General features: G+C 31.8%; 1 pseudogene; it reads left to right on the forward strand.

The window, feature by feature from the left end:
* Positions 1–2,782: 2,782 nt before the first annotated feature.
* LOC145030027 (putative receptor-like protein kinase At5g39000 pseudogene) lies at positions 2,783–6,578 on the forward strand (annotated as a pseudogene).
* The last annotated feature ends 757 nt before the right edge of the window (positions 6,579–7,335 follow it).

Here is a 7,335-nt window from a genome sequence, read left to right on the forward strand (position 1 = left end):
TCGATCATTTCAAAAGTTTGAAGGTCAAAATCTTGGAGTTTTTCAGTAAAATCACTTCGATTGGAAAACTAACTCAAAATGCTAAATTCTAGAAAAGAATCATTTGATTTTGTTAAGAATTAAGTATGTTATGGTCTTCCAAAGTCACGTGTTTAAATCTACCAGATTGCTTTACAAAAATAAACTTAAGAAAATGTGTTCAAATTCATGTTTTCTCCAAAGTTTTTTGTTTCTTTTGCTTAGGTTGAGATAAAAAGAACTTTATACTAGATGTGTTTTGTAGAAAACTTTTATCTAACCACTAGAACCTGCATGCAACAAAGCTAAATGAAACCAAACTTTTCAAAACCTGATTTTGATGTTAACTAGGGCTTGCATGTGTTCATCTTTAGTCTCACTTCGGTTTGATCATGGATTCTCACCATCTTTCTAACATGCAAGATGTTTTTGGTGAAAACTACAAACACTAATATGGGGCAAAAATATTCTAGCCATTAAAAGGGCATAGAATCCGAAAATGATGAGAAAACATGTTTGAACTTGCGTGTAGATGAAGAGGATGAAGGATATAATGAAGTCCCTTACCTAGATTTGATTTTGGGCTTCAAGAACACCCAAGAATCTTCAAAATTGCATGGTTCTTAGGAAAAATATGGCTGGAGCTTAAGAGATTTTTGAGAAAGAAAATTTTCTTGGTGGTTGGAAGTTAGATGGAGTGAAGGAACTAAGTGGAAATGTAGGTTTTCAAGTAAGATATATATATATATATATATATATATATATATATATATATATATATATACATAGATAGATACACACATACATACATAGAGAGAGAGAGAAAGGTGGCCGAGTTTTGAGTGGAGAGAAGGAGAGAGAAGAGGATTTTCTTAGTAATTGGTATGATCTATAAATGTTGGTGGTTATATTTTATAAAATTTGAATAAATTTTTTAAATGTAAAGGTTTATTTGTAATACTTGAATCATGTAATTAATCCACAATTTAAATTCTAATGAAGGTGTATAAGTTTTAACTTATGATTTAATCATATTATAGTTAAGTTTATTTTAATTAGTAAACTAGCTAAATACTTAATTAATTTAATTAAGCATTCCATATATTTTTTTATTATTTTTTTTCAATATGATTCATCATATTTTGTAACAAGTTATGAGATTTGATCTTTGGGCACTTTATAACATAGTTGAAGCATTCACATATGACATATCCATGTGATTGCTTAGTAGAAGCTAGATAACTACTAATTGTTCTTAGGGATGTATTAAGTCGTGAGTTAGTTCGATTATAGCATCTACAATTAGGTTATATTTGTACATGCAAGAGGTGCGGTTCAAGTTTAGTACTAACCTGGGTTTTGACGGATGTCAAATGGTAGTCACACATCTGAATCTCACATCACCACTATTGTAGATCTCGTCGTATTCCCCCTTCGCCATGTCATACCAGATATTGTCCTTGTAATTTTTTATCACAAAAAATCAAAGTTGTTGATTACGCACCTCTAGATTTTATCAATTTCAAAATGAAAAAAGAAGTCACCAACACAAACAATCATAAAACATGGGTTTCGACCATATTCACTCTCAATTTCAAATCCTTTACATCACTTTATTAACATTTATGGTGTGTTTGACACGAAGCGTTTGACAATGTTTGAGAGCTTATAGATTCTAATGTTTAACAAAATGTTTCGTTTTAAATAAAAATCATCGTTTGATACTACAAACTTTTAACGTTTAATTTTAAACAAAACTCTTTAAATCCAAAAACTATCTCATGTTTTAAATAAATAAATAAGAGATGATAACAAGATCCAATATTTTCATCAAACAAAATGAATTCAAAGAATCCAGGCTTTAGATCTAGTCTCCATTAGTTTTAACTCTTAATCAAACAAATGAAATCAAAATTTGTTAGGATTTGAATAACCAAAATTGAAAATTTAATAATAAATAAATAAATCTAAACGTCTAAAATTGAACAAATCATAAATTTAAAATCTAAAACCTAAAAAATAATAATAATAAATAAATAAATAAATCAATGTATCGTTGCATAGGGTTTGTGGAAGTGACGTTGTAGTCAGTAGGTTTGCATTTGCACAAGGATGTTACGACATGGTTTTGATGGTGGATGGGTCTTCACAAAAAAGTAGAATTGTGTGGTTAAGATGGAGGATTGGGGATTGAACCATAGGAACATGACAGGGGATTGAACTCTGATTTGTTCTCAAAACCCTACCTGGTGTCAGCTAAAGAACATAAGGGGTTATGAATTGTTTAATGATTGGCAGGTTAAAAGATTTAATGAAAACAATCGTAAGTTTGACTTCTTCACAAAGTGTAGGGAGCTGGTTTCCATTTAAAGGTTTCTGGTTTTGATGGTTTTCATTAGTCGTTCCTTAATTCGTGCAGTCTTCTGGGTTGTTTAGTCAGTCAACTTGATCAGTTTATATTATTTTTTTAGTTTACGATATTGGTAAATTTTGTTGATAGTTTCCAACAAGTGCAATCGCCATCATATACATTAGTATGATCAATGAAAAGTACCAAGAGGGTTTACTTTGCGTTTATTAAAGAAAGTCTACCGTTGATGAACATTCTAAAAAAATTTAAATAATAAAAACAATAAAGATAAGAGATTCGATTAATACCAGCCTCCTGGTTTCATCATTCAACATTCCTGTTCCTTATCTGACATAATTTGTCTGGGCGTCTTTTCCTTTTCATTTCACTCTTAAGCTCTACATTTTTCCTTTAATGTCGCTCATTAGAGAATCACAACACCTCCATGTACCCTTTAGAGATATTAAATTCGCCACTAAAAACTTCACAACCTTGATCGGAAGTGGTGGATTTGGCAATGTTTATAAAGGAGAACTCTCACTTTCAGGTAAACTTACCTCTGTCGCTGTGAAGCGCCTACCAATTAACAACCATTCTGGTCAAGGTCTTAAGGAGTTCTTAACAGAGATTCAATTACTCTCCCGCTATAAACATCCAAATCTAGTCTCCCTTCTTGGTTATTGTGATGAAGATGATGAGAAGATCCTTATTTACGAGTACGCAAGTTATGGAAGCCTCGACAGGTACCTAACTATGTCTAATACCACGTTTCCACTCACATGGAAGCAACGAATCAATATATGCATTGAAGCAGCACGGGGTTTGGATTATCTTCATAACCATGTTGCAGAAAATCATAGAGTTATCCACAGGGATATAAAGAGTGCGAATATTCTATTAGATCACAACTGGAAAGCTATGATTTCAGATCTGGGTCTTTCCAAGATAGGTCGTGCAAATGAAAATGAGAGTTATCTCATTACAAATGTTGCTGGAACACATGGGTATTGTGATCCTGTGTATAGAAAAACAGGTATCCTCACAAAAGAGTCGGATGTTTATTCATTTGGGGTGGTGTTGTTTGAAGTCTTATGTGGGAGGCCGTGCTTCATGAACGTAGATGGTGAAGAGCGATTCTTACCCAAACTAGCTCAGACCTGCTACGAAAGAGGAAATTTAAATGATATAATTGATCATGATTTGAAGAAACAAATGGCCTCAGATTCCTTGAATATGGTCTCAAAGATTGCATATCAGTGCTTGCAGAATGATCGGAAACAACGACCCTCAATAGGATTGGTGGTAGAGAAACTTGAGAAAGCTTTGGATTTGCAAGTAAGTTCAAGCTTTGATTAAACCATGCATTTGTGGATTCTCTCATAGTGTTGATTTCTTACACTTCTCTTCAAATTTGTTTGGATGGTGCAGGAAGTTGACGAAAAATCGGTACGTAGGTTTAATATGTTTTTAAATTCAAGCAATTCCTTCATGTCCATGTGCGCAAAAGTATAACTCATACGCTTTTCTCATTTCAATTATTCATCAAACCTGAAATGAACTATCAATTTCAAAATCCATTTCGTGATTCCTGAATCTAGTCATTCTTTGTAGGTTATTGTGAATTAGTTTTCTCTTTCTATGTGTAAATTATGCACACAAAAATACCCATATACTTTCCCCTCAATTTACATTAATATATAAATAATTTCAGTTTAGGTTCTATATCTTAAAAACCATATTTTAACAAGTTAGCACAGATGAACTTAAGGTTATTTTATATGGGAATATTAAAAAATAAAAACAGTTTATGTTTTCAAAAGCATTTCTCTAGACTAGTGGCATGAGTAAACATCTAACAAAAGTAACAATAATCATGAAACATTTATTGTATTTACTTTGTAACAACCTAATATTAGAAGTTAGTTTCAAATAAGTTAATAGATATAGAGTTTCAAATCAAAATTTAACCGTATATAAAGATTTTCTAATATGTACATAAAAACATTAATATGTAACCTTAACGATACATATAATAAACATTAATATAATAAACATTAATTGAAGTATTAATTATAAGAAATATTATTATAATTAAATGTGTAATATTATGATAACTAAATGTAAAATATATTAATTATAAAAAATATTATTTGTAATTAATATTTATCACATTTAATTATGGTAATATTCTTTATAATTAGTGTTTTTTATATATTTACTTAGGATACATATTAAAAAAGGGAGCTGATCCGTACACAATAATTTTTCTCCATACACAACAATTGGTGCTTTAAAATGTTGTATTGTACAACTATATAATGCATGAATTTTTGTGTATGACAAAAAACTGTTGTGTACGAATCACTTCCCATTAAAAAATCTCTTTTTATATACCGCTAAATTTTGATTTGAAACTATATATCTATTACCTTATTTGAAACTAACTTCTAATATTAGGTTGTTACAAAGTAAATACAATAAATGTTTCATGATTATTGTTACGTTTGTTAGATGTTTACTCATGCCACTAGTCTAGAGAAATGCTTTTCAAAATATAAATTGTTTTGATTTTCTTAATATTACAATCTTTGAGTCAAATTCAAATGAGGCTGGAAAAGGCATGAGAACCAAAAACCTGATTGAGGTTCCTGGATGAGGTTCTTGGATCAAGTTCATCAGGCGGACATGATTTGTAGTAGTTACAAACTAGGAAGCGTGCTTGCAAACCTTTATCCAGGCAATCTTAATCAAATATGATCATTGTTTGGGTTCTCGACTTCTAATTATATCAATATAATTAATTCGTAATCACAAATCACTTTAATTTGAAATATTTTTTTGTTATAAAATACCAATTGTTAATAGCAATAACTACATTTTATAACCATAATAAGGAAAAACACGAAAAGTCTTGATTTTTCTAGAAAAAAACCTCTTATACTAATCTTTTCATTTTGCTTTTTTTTTTGTGTAGGTTACCACTTCACAATTGTTGGAGGGCATCACAATACTATTATCTTTGATATTGACAAGAAAACAACAAATAATAGTATTAATAATAATATTTTTATATTTATTATTTTTATATCTACTATTGATGTTACTATTATCACTAGTTAGTAGAACTGTATATAACTTCATTCCTTAGGTACCCAACCGGCCGTTCCCCTCACGCAATAATTTATGTTGGTAAAGTTGTCTTCCATCTGCATCTCTCTAGTAATATGTAAAAAATATAAGTGTAAATCCATAATGGTAATTCCATACCGGACTTAAGTGTCATTATTGATCAACTAAAATTTCCACTGTGTAATGTTTGGGATGGTTATAACTTATAATATTTACGTATGTTGTGCCGACGTCGAAAGCGAAATCCGGATAGTTATAGAAGAAATCAAAAGATATCAACAAGCAATCAAAAAAATTGAGATTGTTCTTGAACGAATATGAGAAAAAAATAGAACAAAATGAAAACCATTACTTCTTAGCAGTGTTGTAAATATCGGCCTAGGCGCTTGGCGGTCTGCAACTGATTACGATTAGGGGTGTTTGGCGGAAATTGGTTATACTCGGTCTCGGCGGTCTTCGGCGGTCCTTGGCGGGAAATTTTTCAAATTTTCAAATTTTCAAAATTTCAAATATTACACAAAAATTAACAAAATTTTAAATTTTTAAATTTTTAAATATTGAAAATTTCAAATATTATACCAAATATTTAAAAGTTTCAAATTTTCAAAATTTTAAATATTCAAATACTAATTATCTTAGGATGTATTAAATTTTAAAATATTTTTATTAGTAATTTAGGGTCTCCGATTAATCCCCGCCAAATCGATTAATCGTTTGATCCCAGTCAACCGCCGAGCAACCGTCGAGCGATTTTTACAACCATGCTTCTTAGATGAAAGTTGTAGTTGACATGATAAAGAATCCATTATATAAAAGAAAGAACTAAATTTGAGTTCATATTAAAGGGAATCGGCTTTATCCTTATCCTTTATGATTTTTCATATATATCTCTTAGTTTCCTATTTTATTGATTGTATTTAGCTGTCAATTGCTGTCAATTGTTTTACTCCTCATTCACGTATTGTATATATAGCCCCTTCGGGTTTTCTTGATGAATAAGATAAGAAGAATATTTTAAACAACATATTCGGTTTTTATATGGTATCAGAGCAGGGATATCTCACCTGCTGAACGACCATGACAGGAGGAGAAACACCCAGCAGCAGCTCTTCGACCAAAAATCCATCATCGGATCCTGCTTCACCCTTCTACATCCATCCTACCGACTACCCTCGACAGATTCATGTCAATGAAGTTCTCAGCGACAACAACTATGTCGATTGGGCAAGAGAGATGAAGGACTTTCTCTTGGCAAAGAATAAATCGGGCTTCATTGATGGAACCTTTATCAAACCAACAGAAGATGGTGTGGAACTACGAGCTTGGGAACAATGTGATGCTCTAATACGGGGGTGGATGACAGCTTCGATGGAGAAGGAGATACAAAATAGTGTTAAATATGCTAACACATCCCAAGAAGTTTGGGAAGATCTTGAAGAGCGGTTTGGAAAAGAGAGTGCGCCTCGCGCGTATGAACTAAAACGGGCACTAACGATGTTGAGACAAGATAATACTACTATATCGACTTATTTCACTAAATTGAGAGCCATTTGGGATGAGATCCATATGTTTCACCAGTTCCAAGATGCACTTGTGGTAAGTGCACATGTGATCTTGGAAAACGACTCGTTCAGTCAAGAGAAAAAGAGCGTGTCTATGAATTTCTTATGGGACTCGACGAAGTATTTGGAACCATTAAAACCCAAATCTTGAGCACCAAACTGATGCCAAGTCTTGGAACCACGTACCACCTTGTAGCAGAAGACGAGCAACAACGAAGCATATCTGCTTCAAGAAGAAATTAACATCACTGAAGCTGCAGCCTATCAGGTACGTAA

Source organism: Lactuca saligna, chromosome 2, assembly GCF_052625555.1.
Source record: "Lactuca saligna cultivar CGN05327 chromosome 2, ASM5262555v1, whole genome shotgun sequence".
In the NCBI taxonomy this organism is placed as follows: Eukaryota; Viridiplantae; Streptophyta; class Magnoliopsida; order Asterales; family Asteraceae; genus Lactuca; species Lactuca saligna.